Below are 18,932 nucleotides of genomic sequence, written 5' to 3' on the forward strand. Positions count from 1 at the left end.
CTCACTTTTTTTTTTAATGATGCTGCCAAGTGTGTCACAGTTTTCCTTTGGGATTTTTATGCTTAGAAAGTCTTCCCTCTTTCCAGATCAGATGAATACTCATTGCTCTTCTCCCCTGGTTGTGAGGGGAACGTTCACCAACCTTGCCCCATTCTACATCTTCTGGGCTTCCCTCTTCCAGCCTCCAGGCAGCCCCTTTCCCTGCGGTGAACAATACCTTTTTTCAATGGAGGCCAAAGCAATCAATTAGGCTGAGGCTTTAAATATGCTAATGAGGTCTATACCCGAGCCACTCTTTTAGCCCGTTTGACCAAGGACAGCATGGTGCGGATCCGTCTCACCAACTTTCTATCTCCTGCTTCCTAACCTGTTCAGTGGGGAGAGGGAGGAAAAGAAAAGTGAGAACTCAACTTCAAGCATTAGAAGGCTACCTCGATGTCACTCGATCTTCAGTGTATGCTTTTCACTTCTCAGCAACTACATTTTCAATTAGGTCCAAACCCAGGGCTCCCCATTAATGGAAAGTCCCTGAGCATCTAAATGCTCTGGCCTGAGTGAAATCACGAGGCGGGCAGACAGAGCTCCCCCAGCAACCGCCAGGCCGGGCTCTTGCATCTTCTCTGACACCGTTGCCATGGGAACTCGAGCGCTAAATTGCTTTGTGTGTTTGGAAGCTGAAGACCTCAGCTTTGACGCATGTAGCCCAGAAATCGATTGACCTCCCATTAGGCTTTTGTTGTTTTCTTGAGGTGTCTTCTGCTTGTATCTTGCCTGTCCCTCTTGAGGGCTGTGTCAGAGAGAGGACCCAAGCATTAGTTCAATTTTTGTAAGAAATGATTTATACCTGACTCATTCCAAACAAGATTTAAGGTGGCTTATGAAGATACACCCAGTACTTATAAAGAGCCTAAGTTAGATGTATGAGAGAAAGATGAGACAAGGGGAAAACAAGGGTAACCAGTGAAGAAGTCTCTTCTTGATAAATGTGAATCTCAAAATTTGGCTTTGAGCTTTCATGGCAGATAGCAGAAAGGGGAGACATAATCAGTTATAAGAATCACAGATAAAAGCAAATCAATTGCTTAGTAAAAGCACGAGTGTTCCAAACCTTGAGACTTAAAAATCTGCTTTCTTTTTCCTTCCTGGGGACAAAAATTTCTTATCTTTTTATTCCTATCACCCAGCATATAACTTGAACAAATTGAGGCATAGTCTAGTCTCAGTAGATGTTTTTTTTTCTTCCTTTTCACCTTTGTTATCATCATTGTTTTTCATTGTTAAAGAAATAAAAATTGTTTTGTAATGAGAAGAGTAAAAAAAGGCCTGAATGACCGTGGAATACTATGCAGCCTTAAAAAACGAGATTGCTTCTTGTGTTAAATGAAAAGCATAAGGTGCCAAAAATATGTGTAATATGATGCTACCATCTAATTTCTTGAATGCGCACAGATATCTCTAGCAGAAAGCCCAAAAACTGGGCTAGGGTTCAAAGAGACTCACTTTTCTCTGGATTCACTTTTTTACTCTCTGAATATATATGCAGTGCTTACGCATTAACTATTTGAAACATTTTAAGGAGTTCCCATGTGGCACAGCAGGTTAAGGGCCTGGCATTGTCACTGCTGTGGCTCAGCTTCCTGCTGTAACATGGGTTCAATCTCTGGCCCCAGAACATCCACATGCCAGAAAAATAAAAACAGACAATTTTTTTTTCTGGTCCTTTTAGGGCCGCACCCATGGCATATGGAAGTTCCCAGGCCAGGGGTCGAATTGGAGCTCCAGCAGCTGGCCTATTCCACAGCCACCGCAATGCCAGATCCGAGCCTCATCTGTGACCTACACTGAAGCTTGCAGGAATGCTGGATCTTTTAACCCACTGAGCAAGGCCAAGGATTGAACCCACATCCTCATCAAGGCTGGTAGGATTCTTAACCTGATGAGCCACAGTGGGAACTCCAAAAAAACAAATTTAAGTGAGTAATACACATACACACAAGAGTTGTTAGAAGGTGGCAAAATGAGGGGAAATTTAAATGTAGAAAGTTTTAAATCTTTCCATAATGTTTACCACTTAGATCTGACTACTATTATAACCTTTTATGTTTTAGAGCAGACTTTTCCACATGTAAATTGGTACAACCTTTCTGCCGGGCATTGTGGTAGTGTGTTTCAAAAGCCTTAAAAATATGTATACCCTTTGGCCTGGCAATTCTCCTTTTAGAAATGCATGCTACGGAAATAATCCAACAAGTGCCCAAAGATTCTTGTACAAAGATGTACATCAAAATGTTGATTATGGGAGTTCCCGCTGTGGCACAGTGTGTTAAGAATCAAACTGTAGCCATTCAGATGGCTGCGGAGATGCGGGATTCATCACCGGCCCCAGCACATTGGATCCTTGGGTTAAAGGATCCAGTGTTGCCTCAGCTTCAGCAAAGGTTGAAGCTTATAGCTCGGATTCAATCCCTGGCCCAGGAACTTCCATATGCTGTGGGTTCAGCCATGAAAAAAAAATGCTGGTTATGATGTGGAGAGAAAGGGAAAAAATTCTAAATGCCCCACCATGGACTAAGTCAGTTATGGAGCAGCCGTACAGTGGGGTACCATGCAGCTGTTGAAAATGAGGATGGAGAGCTCTCATTACCAGCAGGCCTCCTGGACTGCATCCATCCTCACCAGTATACTCTTTCAGCACGCTGGACCTTATTCCCTTTCTTGCAATTATCATGGTGTGTTTATATTTATATGTATGTGCTTACCTAACCACCCCTGCCCTCTCTCTCTCACACACACACCCACCCCTAGGCTGGCAGGTCCATGAGGATGGTGACTATGTCTCTTTCACTCCTTACGGTATCCCAAGTACCTTGCAAAGTTCTTGGCATATAACAGGCATCTAATAAATATTTATTGACTAATTGACTGACTAAATAAATAAATGAGAAGTCAAGGCAATTTCTTTCCCATCCATCTCAAAGTTTCTTCAGTCTCCAGCTAGGCCTTCAGTGCTGCCTGGAAATGCTTTTTCTTCTCTCTAGTCTCCATGGCAGCTGCTTCATATCTTCCCTGGCTCTTCAAGCCCCAACTACATATCATCTCCTACTTCCAGCAATGATCTCATCTCCTACTTCCCAAAGCAAATAGGAGCCAGCAAGTGGAAGCTCCTTCTGTGCCTTCCTGGGCCTTATTCCATGAACTTCAGGAAGCAGAAGGCCAGGCTAGTGCATGTTGGGTGGACTGATGGAAGGCAAAACGCAGGTATCCCACCCTCTTCTTTCTCAGGACCTCTCTGCAGAAATCCCCCCCCCCCTCTTTTCACCATCGGAGCTCTTGAAAGAGTAGATTTTCTGCCACCCATTCACTGTCCTTATTTGCACTCAAGGGCACAGTGAAATATACTATTGTGCACACTATTTTCTATCCATATAAGGTCCTTTAAATTGCTTTTAGTTTTTATTTTTCCATTTCATCCCCAATCCCCACTCCTATCCCCTCTCTAGTGTGTTGGTACATGTTTCAAATACATGCATACCTTGGAGATGTTGTGGGTTCAGTTTCATACAACATCAAGAAATATCAATAAAGTGAGTCACACAAGTGTTTTTGGTTTCCCAGTGCATATAAACATTATGTTTACACTCTACTGTAGTCTATTAAGTGTACAATAGCATTGTTTCTAAGAAAAAGATGTACAGGGGTTCCCTAGTGGCCTAGCGGTTAAGGGCCAGTGTTGTCACTGCCATGACACATGTTCAGTCCCTGGCCAAGAAACTTGCACATGCTGTGGGCACAGCCAAAAAAAAAAAAAAAAAAAAAAAAAAAAAAAAAAAAAAAAGATATTCCTACCTTAATTTAAAGGTGCTTTATGGCTAAAAAATGCTAGCCATAATCTGACAATGCAGGATTGTCACGGACCTTCCATTTGTAAAGAATGAGCTATCAGCAATTAAGCAAGAGAAAGACAAATATCATATGATATCGCTTATATGTGGAATATAAAGAGCAATACAAATGAACTTATATATATAAAACAGAAATGGACCCACAGATAGAGAAAACAAGTTTATGGTTAACCAAAGAGGAAAATGAGGGGAGGGATACATTAGGAGTTTGGGGAGTTCCTCTTGTGATTCACTGGAAACGAATCCGACTAGCATACATGAGGATGCGGGTTCGATCCCTGGCCTCACTCAGTGGGTTAACGATCCAGCATTGCTGTGAGTTATGGTGTAGGTCGCAGACACGACTTGTATCTGGCGTTAGCTGTGGCTGTGGCCTAAGCTAGCAGCTGTAGCTCCGATTCAACCCCTAGCCCAGGAACTTCCATATGCCACAGGTATGGCCCTGAGAAGCAATAAATAAATAAATAAATAAATAAATAAATAAAAAGTTTGGGACTGCTGTGTGTGTGTGTGTGTGTGTGTGTGTATAAAATAGATCATCAAAAAGACCTACTTATAGTGCAGGTAGCTATATTTAAAATCTTGTAATAAACCATAATAGAAAAGAATCTTAAAGAGTGTGTGTGTGTGTGTGTGTGTGTGTGTGTGTATCTGAATCACTTTGCTATGCATTTGAATCTAACCCAACACTGTAAATCAACTACAATTTTTAAAAAAAATCACTATCTGTAAAGCTCAATAAAATGAAGTATGCCTGTATGGATGTCTTTTAAAAAATGGTGTTTAATGTGTATATGTGGTTTTTAACTTACAAAGTGGTGTTGATCCATATATCCTGTTTCTTTTTTCCCTCAATGCTCAGTTTTTGAAGTCTCCCCATGTTCCTATGTGCACATCTAGTTTATGACTTCTGACATGGCATGCATCTGCCACATTTTATTTCTCTGTTCTTCTAAAACTGGACATCTCGATCCTGCATACCTGCTACAACCACAGATAATACTGCAATAAACCTTCCTCAAGTTCCTCCCACGCATCTAGACAAGAATTTCTCTAAATCAGCAGTTCTCTCTCTTTCTCTGGCCACACCTGGGGCACATGGAAATTCCCAGGCCAGGGATAGAACCTGCACCACAGCAGCCACCTGAGCAACAGCAGTGACAACATGGGATCCTTAACCCACTGAGCCACCAGGGAACTCCAAAACTAGCAGTTCTTAAAGTGTGGTCCACAGATCCCTAAGAGTTACTGAGGCCCTTTCAGAGGATATGTGGGGTCAGAGCTATTTTCATCATATTGCTAAGATGTTATTTGCCTTTTTCACAAGGCTTATGTTTGAACCAGGGCGAAACTGCTGGCACCTTAGTGTGAATCAGGGCAGTGGTACCTACCACCCTGTACTAGCAGTCGTTGAATACTTCACCATGCACTCTCAGTTTAAAAAAAAAAATCAGTCTTAATAATGGCTTTGAAAAAGCAGTAAAAATGGTTAATTTTATTGAATCTCGACCCTCGAGTTCAGATCTTTTTAATAGTCTGTGTGATGGAACAAGAAGAGCACATAAAGCACTTGTGCTGTTGCTGAAGGATGATGTTCATCTCAAGGAAAAGCACTTGTGTGATGTTTGAGGTGTGAGCTCAAAGGGCCTCTTTTCACAGAACATCATTTTTACTTGAAAGGACGAGTGACAGACAAACTGTGGTTATTCAGACTTGGGTACTTGGCAGACATTTTCTCAAAAATGAACGGAGTGAGCCTGTCGCTTCAAGGAAAACAACTGACAGTATTTGTCACCGGAGATAAAATTTGAACTTTCAAGTGAAAATCAGAATTTTGGAAAACTTGTTTCTGCCACCATGGGCTTGACAGTTTCCCTATTCTTACAGGCTTTCTCTGCTTGCCCCTTAATTCTTTTGTTTTTAATTTTTTATTACTCAGTGAATTTATTACATTTATAGTTGCACAATGATCATCACAATCCAATTTTATAGGATTTCCATCCCACAACCCCAGCACATCCCCCCCAACTCCCTAAACTGTCTCCTTTGGAAACGATAAGTTTTTCAAAGTCTGTGAGTCAGTATCTCTTCTGCAAAGAAGTTCATTCTGTCCTCTTTTCAGATTCCACGTGTCAGTGAAAGCATTTGATGTTGGTGTCTCATTGTCTGACTGACTTCACTTAGCATAATAATTTCTCTGTCCATCCATGTTGCTGAAAATGCCATTATTTCATTCCTTTTAATGGCTGAGTGATATTCCATTGTGTATATGTACCACATCTTGATCCACTCCTCTGTCGATGGACATTTAGGTTGTTTCCATGTCTTGGCTATTGCAAATAGTGCTGCAATGAACACCAGAGTACATGTGTCTTTTCGAGTCATGGTTTTCTCTGGATAGATGCCCAGGAGTGGGATTGCTAGATCAAGCCCCTTAATTCTTTATGACCTGTTGGGCTTATCAAGTCCTTTTTCCAGAAAGTTCTCTTGTCAAGGGTGCCGGCTACCTGCCTGGATTGCTAAGGCCCTGTGCACGAGAGCCTGTGCTGTATTTGTCCATCCAATTGCAGGAGCTTGTTAGTGTGCAAGGCAGGAACCTTCCTAAAAGTTGGACTAGTGCACCAGGAAGGCTGCCATTGCAGAGCCAGGGAGAGATACAAAAAGTCAGGACACAAAATGTGAATGGCAGTGCTTCCTTCTCTTCCCATTCTCCTACTCAAACTGGACTGGCTCATCTACCCTTTGGCTTCATATACACCCAAGAGCTAGTGACTGCTCCATTGCGAGCTCCAGCCCTGGTGCAGTTGTAACATATGCCACAGCTGCAACAACGCTGGATCCTTAACCCACTGTGCTGGGCTGGGGATTGAATCTGCATCCCAGCACTGCAGAGACATCACCCATCCCATTGCACCACAGAGCATCAGATTGCATCTCTCCTACCTCCCAGACAGCCGGACAGCCACACCCAGATGCACTGCACGCACACAGTGGCCAAAATGAGCTCTCTCCCCGCCCTCTCTGCACCTGCTCCTCTTACAGAGCCACCTAACTTGGAGAATGGCACTGTCCACTCTATCCCCATGTCACTACCACTGTCCATTCTTCTCTCCTTCCCACAGCCAGGAGACAACCAGGGCAAAGGGTCAGGTCATGCCAACTTGGGATGCGATGTTTTGTGGAAGTTAGGCAGAGCTGCTAACAGGAAGTATTTCCCCCAGACACAGGCTTTGGACCCTGGTAACCTGAAAGGGAGCTCAGGGCTCCTCATCAACCAACACAAAACTGGCTCTCGCCTCTCTGCCCCCTGCCTCTGGGAGATACCCCCACTGGCTTGAGCCTCTCTGTTGAGGCAGCCCTTGAGCTGATTCAGGCGCCCAGCTGCCTGTTGCCACGGCAACATTCCAGCGTGCTTTGCATAGTGACAGGGATGCTAGGCTTTGCTAACAAAGTGTTCTGTAAAGGACTTCATGTCTTTGGCAGGAACAATTCCGCCTTCTTTTTCACAGGGATAACTTTGGGGATTTGGCAAGTCACTTCCCCTGTCTTGGCCTGGGCCCCTGGGCTTTCCTTGAAGGCACAAGTTGGCAGCTTTTTATTTTTCTATTTCCAAATATACTATTACCACCTTCCTCCTATCCACTCCCCCTCCAAAGGCAAGAATGGTTTTTCCCTTACTTTGAGGTCTGATGAACTCAGAATGTTTAAGAAAATGGGACGAATGAACTGTTTCAAGCACTTAGATACCCTTGGCTGAGTGCGAGGTCAAATAGTCTTCAATGCCCTCTTCTTCATTCTGGATGCCCAGTGATTTTCAGGATTGAAACAGGGAAACTCTGTATTGTCCTGGTGAATGATTCCCTGGAGCAAGAAACATAATTAGAATTCTGAGTAGGACTGGAATGTAGTCAGGCAGACCTAGGTTAATCCTGCTTTTGTCACCTACTAGTTGTGCGATCTTGAAAAAGTCAACTTCTCTTGGCTTCAGTTTCTTCATCTGTGCATTGGGGATGATGGTATCGGTCTTTCAAGGGCATTACTGTAAGGTTACCACAAGGTTTAAATATATTTCATGCTTGTGTGCTTCTTGCTGTTTCCGTTGCCCTGATCCTAGTCCATCATCTCTTGCCTGGACCAGTATGATAACCTCTGGACTTTCCCATTTCTACTCAAACCCCTTTCCAGTCCATTTTCCACATAGCAGACATGGTGGACTTTTAAATTTCTATATCAGGAGTTCCCTCTGTGGTGCAATGGGATGGGTGGTGTCTCTGCAGTGCTGGGATGCAGATTCAATCCCCAGTCCAGCACAGTGGGTTAAGGATCCAGCGTTGTTGCAGCTGTGGCATATGTTACAACTGCAGCTTGGATCTGATCCATATGCCATGGGGCAGCCAAAAAAGAAAAAAAATTAATTTTTAAAAAATTGTTAGGAGTTCCCATTGTGGCACAGCAGAAATGAATTTGACCAGTAACCATGAGGTTGCGAGTTCGATCCCTGGCCTTGATCAGTAGGTTAAGGATTGGGCATTGCCGTGAGCTGTGGTGTAGGTCGAAGATGTGGCTCAGATCTGGCATTACTGTGGCTGTGGCATAGACCAGCAGCTGTAACTCCAATTCGACCCCTAGCCTTAGAATCTCCATATGCTGTGGGTGCGGCCCTAAAAAGACAAAAAAAAAAATTAAATTGTTAAAGTAGATCTTGTCACTGCCTTGCTTAAAACTCTAATGGTTTCCCATTGTACTTAAAACCCACCACTCTCTCCCCCAGCATCCTCCATCCTAGACTCACTCGCCTCCCTTCCATTTCTCTAAAACGTGAAGACCTTTTTTACCTCATGGACTTGGCACTTTCTGTTCCCTCTGCTGGTTCCTTGTCATCCTCAGTTTTTAACTCAGAGAGACCTTCCCTGACCATTTATCCAAAGTAGCTCCCCGCCCCATCACTTGCCAGCATGTCGCCATGTTGATGTCTTCATAGCACTTTTCACTGGCTAGCCCTACCTTGGTTATTTGTGTCTCTGATTATTGTCTGTCTCCTCTGACTGGATTGTAAACTCCTTGTGTGTATCTTGTCCATCTCTCTCTCTCCTCAGTGCCCAGCACAGGGCCTAGATATAATAGGCTCAATAAGATCTATTGAATGAATGAATGATTAAGGCATGCAGAGCACTGAGAACAAAGAGTGAAAGATAGAGAGCACAACACTTGCCTATCCCCTCCCTTTGGCCTTCTTCCATCACCTGGCTATAAGGCAGAAGGTGATTCGCTAGACCTGTGGCCTCCAAAGTGGGTGCATAATTTATCAGGGTGCAGGGAGAAAATATTAGCATTCCTGTTAGCATTCATTTTTATCACATCTTCGTTTCCATATTTTTTTATCTTTTATCATTTATAAGATTGATTAGCACAGTATTACAGGAATACCATTTATATGTCAATATACAGATGTTGGGGTATCTGCTCAACAGGGCTGGGAGGCCACAGCTGGTGGGAAGCACACTGGCAAGCTGTTGGCAGCCTGTGGACCACAGGTAGATTGGGTTGGGCCAGCATCGAGGTTTCCCGGGTTGGAGGTTGAGTGCTTGGGGGCCAGGGTCAGGGGTGGACAGCATGCACATGCCAGCTCTCCACCACCCCTATTGCTTCCTCCCAGCCAACTTCACACGTTCCTCTGCCTTTCCCGACCTTCAGAGGCATGTGCATTTCCAACCCCCGCTAGGGTTTCCTTTGCAAATCTCCAGAGAACCTTCTACTACAGAACTTGGTGTTGGTCTATCGCCAGGGGCAAGTATATGGGGAAAGCTGAGGCCTGGAAGCCCTCCGAGGGCAGCAGCTGGGGCCTGTCATTCTTGTATCTCTATGACCAGAATATTGCCTAGAACAGAATGAGTGCCCAGATCATTCAAGAACGTATTTGTTGAATTTCCCATCGTGGCTCAGTGGTTAATGAACCCAACTAGTATCCATGAGGACGTGGGTTTGATCCTTGGCCTTCCTCAGTGGGTTAAGGATCTGGCATTGCTGTGAGCTTGGCGTAGGTCGCAGACAGGGCTTGGATCCCGAGTTGCTGTGGCTGTGGCGTAGGCCAGAAGCTATAGCTCCGATTTGACCCCTGGCCTGGGAACCTCCAAATGCTGCCGGTTTGGCTCTAAAAAGACAAAAGACAAAAGACAAAAAAAAAAAAAAAGAACACATTTGTTGACTAATATCAGTGCATATGACAACTCTTTTCCAAATGTCTGAACTGAGAGGACCCTCAAGGAGCAGTTAGGTCCGTATATTTCACTGTCCAAGTGGGAACTAAATGAGATTCAGAGAGGCCCAGGACCCACCCATTATAATGAAGCCTCCAGCCAGCACTTTGTCCCCTGTGCCAGCTTCTCTGCTTAGCCTCTGGCATGTATGCTCATTTATGATCCAGGCTGGTTCCACCCCCTTGGCCTGCGACTCGTCAGCACCAGCTCTCAGAAGGTGCTCTGGCTTTCTTACCGGGACAGGAGCCAAAGAAGAAAACATGCCCCAAATCACAAATCCACAGCCTCCCGCCTTCCCTAAACCCATTTTCTATACCCCCACGCTCCTCCCCTTTCTTGGATATTAATGGCATCACCATCCTTCTAGCCAATTGGGCCCCAAATACAAAGTGTTAAACTGCCTTTGAGTGAGGGCCTCTTTTCAAAAATGTGTCAGCTGCTTTTTCAAAAATAAATTTTTATGGATGACTAACATACATACCAAAAAGTGCACACATCAAAAGTACACATCAAAAAGTGCTCACATTGATGGATGATGACAAAGTGAACACACCCATGTACCCACTACCCAGATCAAGAAGTTAAGCCTGCCCAGGACTAAAGAAAATGTCCTCAAAGCAGTTTTTAGCCATCATTGCGGATCTTCTCACAACAGCCCTGGGAGGAAGGTGTAAGTAATTCAATATACTTTAGAGATACTGAATTATTTTTGTTTAAACCAACTCATTTAATTCAGCCTTGAGTACTCAGGAAATTACACATTTTCTGCACTGGATTTTTCCTCTAAATATTATTAGAATTTAATATGCATTAGAATAAATACGTGAAAATTAAACTTAAAAAAGCTCTTTCACATATATTGAAAATTCCCTCTCTCATACCATTCCCTCACATGCCACTAGCAAAATGTGTGTCATACTTTGGGGAACATTGTATTGTGCTGTGGGAATAAACACAAGGAGGAGGCTATTTACATTGGGAAGATCAGGAATGACTTGAAGCAAGACAAGGAGGCAGGTGCAATGGGCTGCCTGATATTTGTGAAGAGGATATGTGCTTCTTTTAAAATGTTATTTTTATTAGAGTATAGTTGATTTACAGTGTTGTGTCAATTTCTGCTGTACAGCATAGTGACCCAGTCATATATATATATTCTTTTGCTTAAACTGTCTTCCATCATGTTCTATCCCAAGAGATTGGCTGTAGTTCTCTGTGCTGTATAGTAGGACCTCATTGCTTATCTGTAATAGTTTGCATCTGCCAACCCCAAACTCCCCATCCATCCCATTTCCTCCCCCCTCCCCCTTGGCAACCACAAGTCTGTTCTTTATGTCTGGGACTCTGTTTCTGTTTTGTAGATAGGTTCTTTTGTGCCATATTTTAGATTCCACATATAAGTGATATCATATGGTATTTGTCCTTTTCTTTTTGAGTTACTTCACTTAGTGTGGGAATTTCTCATTGTATACATGTTGCTGCAAATGGCATTATTTTGTTCTTTTTATGGCAGAGTAGTATTCCTTTATATATATGATACCACATCTTCTTAATCCATTTATCTGTCGATGGACATTTAGGTTTGTTTCCATGTCTTGGCTATTGTGAATAGTGCTGCAATGAACATAGGGGTGCATGTACCTTTTGAATTAGAATTTTGTCCAAATATATGCCCAGAAGTGAGACTGCTGGATCATACAGTAGTTCTATATTCGGTTTTCTGAGGTACCTCCATACTGTTTTCCATGGTGGTTTTCCATAATCCCATCAACAGTGAAAGAGGGTACCCTTTTCTCCGTATCCTCTCCAGCATTTGTCCTTTGTAGGCTTGTTAATGATGGCCATTCTGACTGGTGCGAGGTGATACCTAATTGTAGTTTTGATTTGCATTTTTCTAATCACTAGTGATCTTGAGCATTTTTGTGTGTGCCTGTTGGCCACCCGTATGTCTTCTTTGGAGACATGTCTACTTAGGTCTTTTGCACATTTTTCAGTTGGGTTATTTGTTTTTTGTTGTTGAATCCTGTGAGTTATCTGTATATTTTGAAGATTAGGCCCTCGTCAGTTTCATCATTTGCTGATATGCTTTTTTAATCAATTTCTTGACAAAAAAAATTGTACATAGTTAATGTATACAACTTGATGTGTATATTTTTAATAAAAAATAAATTTGTAAGGAAAGAGGATATGGCCACGCAGAAGTGAGTTTGCTTCTGGCTGCAAGGCTGAGAGAAATTTTCATGGAGGAGGAGGCTGGGTCTTGGGAGATGAGCATGACTTTTCACGAGCAGAGATGGAAGTGGAAGGGAAAGCATTCCTGGCAGAAGAAATAGAAAGCAGACAGTTTTTATTTGGGGCTGGAAGAGAAGTTGGTGCTTCAAGCTTGAGGGGCTGTGACTGATGTGCAGTTGGAAAGTGTCCCCGGGATAGGGCACTGGGTGAACTGCCAGGGACTGCCTTCTGGTTGGCTACCACCCACTGGAGCCAGTCAGAGCTGGGTATTAGAATCGACTTCTCCTTATGTATGGAACTTGCCCTTGGAGGTCACCCACAGCAGGATCGTATGTGCAAGGGGCAGGGGCAGCTGGGCCAGCAGAGGGAAAAAGAACCGGGTTTGGAGTCAGCCTCGCTTGAGTTCTAATCCTGACTGTGCCACTTAGCAGCTCTGTCTCTTTCCCCATCTCTGCTTCCTCAGCTGCAGAACTGGGTCTGATCATCCACATGGTTGCAGGGTGGTTGTGGGGAGTGAGTGAGAGCATGACTAAAGCAACGTGCTGGCCATAGTCCCAGGACCTGGGCTCAGGGCCACAGTCTGGAGACAGTATCACCCTGTCCACTCCTCCTCCACCCCTAAGTACAGGCTGGACATGGCTGATGAGGTGACAACAATGAACCTTTAATGTTTTCACTTAGGGGACCCCAAATTTGCTTATTTCAGGCCTCAGACTTCTCTGTCACCTCTCCTGGTATCTCTAAGACTCCAAATCAGGTGAGGACATGGCCTTCTCTTCTTCATAGATGTGGCTGCTCCTGGCCTGGCTCAGCTCGCACGTGTGCTGGGAAGAAGCCTTTCCCCTCCAAAATTCCACGTGAAGACATCACATTGATTCTAGTCCCTTCCTAAAGCCACTGCACTTCCCCCCATACCCCCCAGCACAGTTCTCAGTGCAAAGGATAGCTGATCTTCCTGGCACCTTTCCATGGGCAGTGGTCCTGCATCAGTGGACCCAACAGAAGAATTGCCGCCAGCACCACACAGCCTGGAGGTCCACTCTGATAAGTAGGAAGGGATGAGAACGTTTTCAGGAGACTCTTGGGTTGGTAGGAACACAAGGACCAAGTGTGTGGAGCTTTTGGAGGGATCTTCCGGGAGCTAAGGAGACTCAGAGGAAGAGGAGAAGGGAAGGTCTGCATGGGTAGGGAAGCTTGGCCCATGCTGATTTCCCTGCAAACACTGAGACATCCTCTGTGCCAGGCCCTGCGCAGGGCAAACTTGGAGGTGCAAATTCTGACCCATCCCTCGAGGAACTCACAAGCTGCCAGGGCAGAGCAGGTTCATGAGCATGTGGGAGATTTCTAACAAGTCCAGGACACCTATGTTTAGGGGCAGGTGAGTGGCTCACATAGCCAGGGCTTAAATGGCTCAGAGGAGGGAGTGAGCCCTGCACACTGAGGGTGGGTAGGGCTTTCATGGGATGAGGCTTTCATGGGATAGTGCCAAGTGAGCTGAAGCTTGAGGGGCTGTACAATTTGGGAACAACAGAGAGAGACATTGAGAAGGGGACAAGAAGCATTTTTTACTATGTGCCTGATGCCCCTTAGCTAGCGGAAGTCTCACAATAGCCTGCAAGTTAGATGTTTTCATCCTCCATTATACAGATGTGAAAAATCAAGGCTGGGGAGGTTAAGTAACTTTTCAAGGTCACACAGGTAGAAATGGCAGAGTAAAGATTTGAATCAACTTTATAGGTACCTAAATGGAGTCACATTTCTCTGACTACAAAGCCTTTTCCAGGTTGCTGCCCCATGGAGTGATAAATCACAAGGACAAGGTAAAGAAGGAGTAGCCCATAGCTTGAATGGGCAGAGGGGGTTGTTTCAGGGAATAAAGAAGAGAGAAAGTAAAGAGATCAGGTGGGTCGTTCCCACTGTGGCTCAGCGGTTAACAAACTGACTAGCATCCATGAGGATGCAGGTTCAACCCCTGGCCTCGCTCAGTGGGTTAAGGATCCGGTGTTGCCGTGAGCTGTCCTATAGGGTGCAGATGTGGCTCAGATCCCTCATGGCTGTAGCTGTGGCTGGCGGCTACAGCTCTGATTAGACCCCTAGCGTGGGAACCTCCATGTGCTGCGGGTGCAGCCCTAAAAAGACCAAAAAAAAAAAAAAAAAAAAAAAAGAGGTCAGATGGAGCGGGTTCTAAGTATTGGCTAGAGGACATGGACTTGACACTTGAGACAACAGGTCATTGGAAGGTTCTAAGCAATGGACTGATGTGATTTGGTTTATGTTTGTAAAAGCTCAGTGTGGCCGCTATGTGAAGAATAGATTCTAGGATGCAGGAGCAAGGAACCCAGTGATGAGACTGTTCACTGCAGTGTTCGGGGGGAAGGGAATAAGGGTGGCTGGGGCCAGGGTGAGGGAAGTGGAGATGACATTGAGAAGTGCTTGGATATGAGACAGTTCTGAGGAACAACTTACAAGACTCAGTAAAATGATAGGGGAGGGAGAGGAAAATGTAAAAATGTCTAAAGGCATTCCCCATCCCCTTTAGATGGTAAAGAGGGATATGATGGAGGTGGTGTTGAATTTGGAGATAAACAGGCAGGGGTTCAAATCCTGGCTGCCCCATGTACTAGTTTAGTCAAGAAGGAGCATGTTTAACCCCTCCCCCTCCCTGTGGCAAACAGCGGGGAGGCCCAATAAGAAAAGATGCTAAAGCTAAAGCATCTATGGGCTATGGCCAGAAGGACACTGGTGACTGGGTGAGGGAAGCGCTGGTGGAGGATGAGGAGGAGCTGGGCTGCACTGGGGAGGAGGTGAGGACATGGGCCATGGACTGTAAACTCCCCTTATGAGAAGTTCAGATGGGAAGAGGAAGGAGAGGAATGATAAGAGGCAGGGACATAGGGAAAAGGAGAGGCTCTGTTTCTGCTCTTCTGTCATTTTGGCTTTTCTCCTCTGGGGGCAACTTGAGCATGTGTGTAAGCCCAGTGGAAGAGGCCAGTGGAGACCTAGCTGGGTCCCCTGTCTTCACCTCCATTTAGGTACTTATAAAGTTGATTGGACTAATACCTACCAGACAGGGCTGTTGTGGGAGATCTGCAATAACGGTTTAAAAATTGCTTAGAAGCGGGCTTTTATAGTTCCAATCTGACTCAACTTGTTGACCTGGGCAGCGGGTCTACAGGTGTGTTCCGTTTATCATTCACTCATTCCTCAGCAGCCCCCTCCACCCCCATACTCCCTGTACACTTCCAAAACATACCTGTTCCTAGTCAAGCTTCCTCACCTGGCCGCTGGGAATATAATCTGGCCTCCCAAGCACATAGCCCAGTTGAGTTTGATTATTTTGACTCTCAAGGTGTCCCATGCATCTAAAAAAAGAGTTTTTGGCTGCGCCTGTGGCATGCAGAAGTTCCCAGGCCAGGGATCAAACTCATGTCACAGCAGTGACCAAAGCCACAGCAGTGACAACACTGGATCCTTAACCACTAGGCCACCAGGGAACTCCCATGCATTTTAGAACCATCTCAAGATATCATGGTTCTGTCTCTTCCAGCCTCTCCAAGCTCTTGTCAGTCCATGTTTACAACCTTGAACCTACCAAGACTCATATTTAGGTACCCTCACAAGTGTACAACAGGGCAGGGAGCAAACTGGACCCAAACCTCACTTTCAAGGTTTTTGCTGTGTCCATAAATCTTTAAGATTTTTCTCACAGTCATGAATCTATTTTCCCAAGATGCTCCTCTCTTGGTCCTTCATGCTTGCTCTGGGACCTCTAATTTCCAAAACCTCTTCTCTGACCTCTGCTAGCTCCCCCTTGGAGGCCTCCTGACACATTCTACAGTGAGCTGCAAAGCCCAAGCAAGGATCACACCATCCTGTTGCTTCTCAGCATAATCATCTGTCTCCCCTACGAGGCTGGGGAGCCTCAAAGTCAGTGTTAGCCTCCCTCTGTGGCCTCGGTCTGGCACACAGGTGGCACTTAAGGGGTGTGTGTAGAATTGTCTAAGAAAAGAGAAGAGACCCTTGACAGCTGGGGGCCTGGCAGGAGAGATTCCTAGCATGGGTACTATTCCAAATATTTAACAATCTACCCTTTCCCTTTCTGGGTCTGGCCAACTCTTCTTCATCCTTCTTTACTCAGTCCAAGAGTCATCTCCTCTGGGAAGGTATCTCCAATGGTTCCAATTTCTGTAACATGTGGATCCTTTCCCTGGTATAGCAGTGATCACATTTTCCTGTCATAGTCTGTGGATATGTCCACCACCCCTCCTAGATGGTAACTTACACCTGTGTGTCCTCAACACCTAGCACACAAGGCCTGCCTAGCCAGAGCAGATCCCTGGGAACTGTTGAAAGAATGACTACTTGACTGAATGGAAGAGGGGGTAGGTGGATGGATGTATGGACAGATGGATCCCACTTTAGACCTCTTGCCCCAAAATCAGAAAGCTCAGCCAGGCTGAGGCTCTAGCTAGACCTACACCCAGAATGCTCTGTGACTGTGATTATGACAGACAGGCCCCCTGTCCCTGAGCATGAATCTGATGACATCAGCTCTGGGCAGTACCATAACTCCACTAAGTAAGGGAAGTCACTTGAGGCTGTCTGGCTCTGGCAGAGTTGATTCCAAGAGTCATGGCCCTTCCTCGCTGCCAGGCTATTGGGGCTGGAATGAGCTTCCGAGCCCGCACAACCTGCCCCATGTCATTTATCCCACAGGGCTGCAGCATTTGTCATGAGCAGCTGCGGGTGTGTGTGAGTGTGTGTGTGTGTGTGTGTGTGTGTGTGGCAGCAGGGAGGGGATTTACAGTGGGGCTCACAGAAGGAGCCTTCTCGTTGGCTGACAAGGGTCCCAGGTCCAGTCTATGAATCTCTGGGCTGCCAGCACTACCCTCCCCTGGGAAGGCAAGTCAGGCGAGGGTGGGGAGAGTGGAGTGAGACTTCAGTTGTGTCTGACAAGGAGGCAGGTACACCTAGTGGCCACACTGGGCAAGCCAGAGACATCTGGCTGTGTTCGCTCCCAGTCTGCAGCCTGGCGTCCTTGTGCTGTGCCCAGATTTTCCTGGGTCTCGGTCAAGACTGGAGCTCAGGGTCCATTGGCAGCTGTCACTTACAGAACTGGATCCATCTCCCAGCTGAGCAGGGAGCTGTCTCACTTAGAATTCCTGGGTAGCACATTCCTTCACTGGTCTCTGTCACACTCCCGGATTAGGCTCTGTTATTGGCCCCTTGCTGCTGCGAGCTTCTGCAGACGGAGCCGCAAGCTAGCAGCAGCAGAAATGACAGCACTGGGAGCAGAGGCAGCCGGGGACGGTGAGGGCTGGCAAGGCGGGTCCCCAAGGGCGCCCGTGCTGGCCCCGTCTGCAGAGGCGGGTACGGTGGGAACCATACTCGGGGCTCACTAGGGCTCTCCTGGAACCTGGGCTGCTCAACCTAAGTGGAGCACTAAGCAAGGGGGGGAGGGGGAGGGAGGGGAGAGAGAGAGGAAGGGAGGGAGAGAGAGGGAGAGAGGGGGAGAGAGAGAGAGAGAGAGAGAGAGAGAGAGAGAGAGAGAGAGAGAGAGAGAGGCTGGAAGAAGCTCCTAGCAGGCTCTAGTCCAAGTGAGAGGGTCAGGTCTGGACAATCTGTGTGCCAGGGGCACAAGTGGGATTTGGATGAGCCATGTGTGTGAGAAGCAAAGCTGAGGTGATGTAAGCACCTGGGGAGGAGCGCAGGCAGAGGAGGAGGAGGAGGGGGGAGGGGGGGAGGAGGAGGAGGAAAAGGAGGAGGAGGAGGAGGCGGTGGCGGCAGCCACAGGGCGGCTGCCAGTCCAGAACAGAATGATGGGCAACTCTCACCACAAGCAACCGAGGAGTAAGAGCCAAAGCAGGATGCATTCAGCAACAGGTACTCTCTTCCCTTCACTCCTTTTTCTGGGGGCCCTCTAGCCAGGGCCTCCCCAGCTGCAGCTGCGCGGGGGCCCCTGACCCTTGGCGGTGACTTTCAGGGGCTGGCAGGGGGCGGGGAGAGAGCCCGAGGGAGATGCCGGTGAACTCCCAGCTCCCCTGCTCCCGCGCCAGCCTGAATTGCATAAGTCAGAGCTCCCCGAGCTTGCAGGGGCCGGCCTCTTTGCCAGCAGCCCCATGTAGCCTCTGGAGGGTAGCTGGAGCGACAGGGAAGTGAGCAACGTGCCGTGGACTGAAGTTTATTGCTAGGACTGTGCTTTCTGTCTGCATCCAGTAGGCAGAGACCTGGAACCCTGCATGGCTTATCCTTTACGAGACTCCTTTGTTATTCAAACCTTCATCTCCCCCAGCCACCCCCAACCCGCACTGTACACCTACACCTCCTGGCTCTACCTCCTAGCTGCATGCACGGAATGATCCAGATGAATCTGTTTCTTGCTGTGTAATGCCCTGCCCCCATCTTCTGTCCCAGCCCGGCAGGGAGCTCTCCTCGCAGCCAGGGTGAGAGGAGCATGTGTCAGCTTTGAGCTTGTTGCCCTCCTACCCTGGGCGTGCCCTGCTTTGCCCCTGAGTCCTCTCCAGACAAGGACTCAAGGGCGCTG

The 18,932-nt window shown here is 46.5% G+C and overlaps 1 protein-coding gene across 11 annotated transcripts in view; it reads left to right on the plus strand.

Annotated features, from left to right (window-relative positions):
• The window catches only part of NHSL2 (NHS like 2), a 285,277-nt gene that overhangs the window by 179,493 nt on the left and 86,852 nt on the right, over nucleotides 1-18,932 (plus strand). For 2 of the 11 annotated variants that reach the window (XM_085008421.1, XM_085008422.1), the window contains exon 1: nucleotides 18,132-18,271. The exons of the other annotated variants lie outside the window; for them this stretch is intronic. The gene's annotated coding sequence lies outside the window, so the exon portion shown is untranslated. Of the gene's footprint in view, nucleotides 1-18,131; nucleotides 18,272-18,932 lie in introns of those variants that run through there. 11 annotated transcript variants of the gene reach the window in all.

This window comes from Sus scrofa, chromosome X (genome assembly GCF_054392235.1).
Source record: "Sus scrofa isolate SSC_HxYL_T2T_F1_AM1 chromosome X, Sscrofa_HxYL_maternal_Yorkshire_Landrace_v2.0, whole genome shotgun sequence".
NCBI lineage: Eukaryota > Metazoa > Chordata > Mammalia > Artiodactyla > Suidae > Sus > Sus scrofa.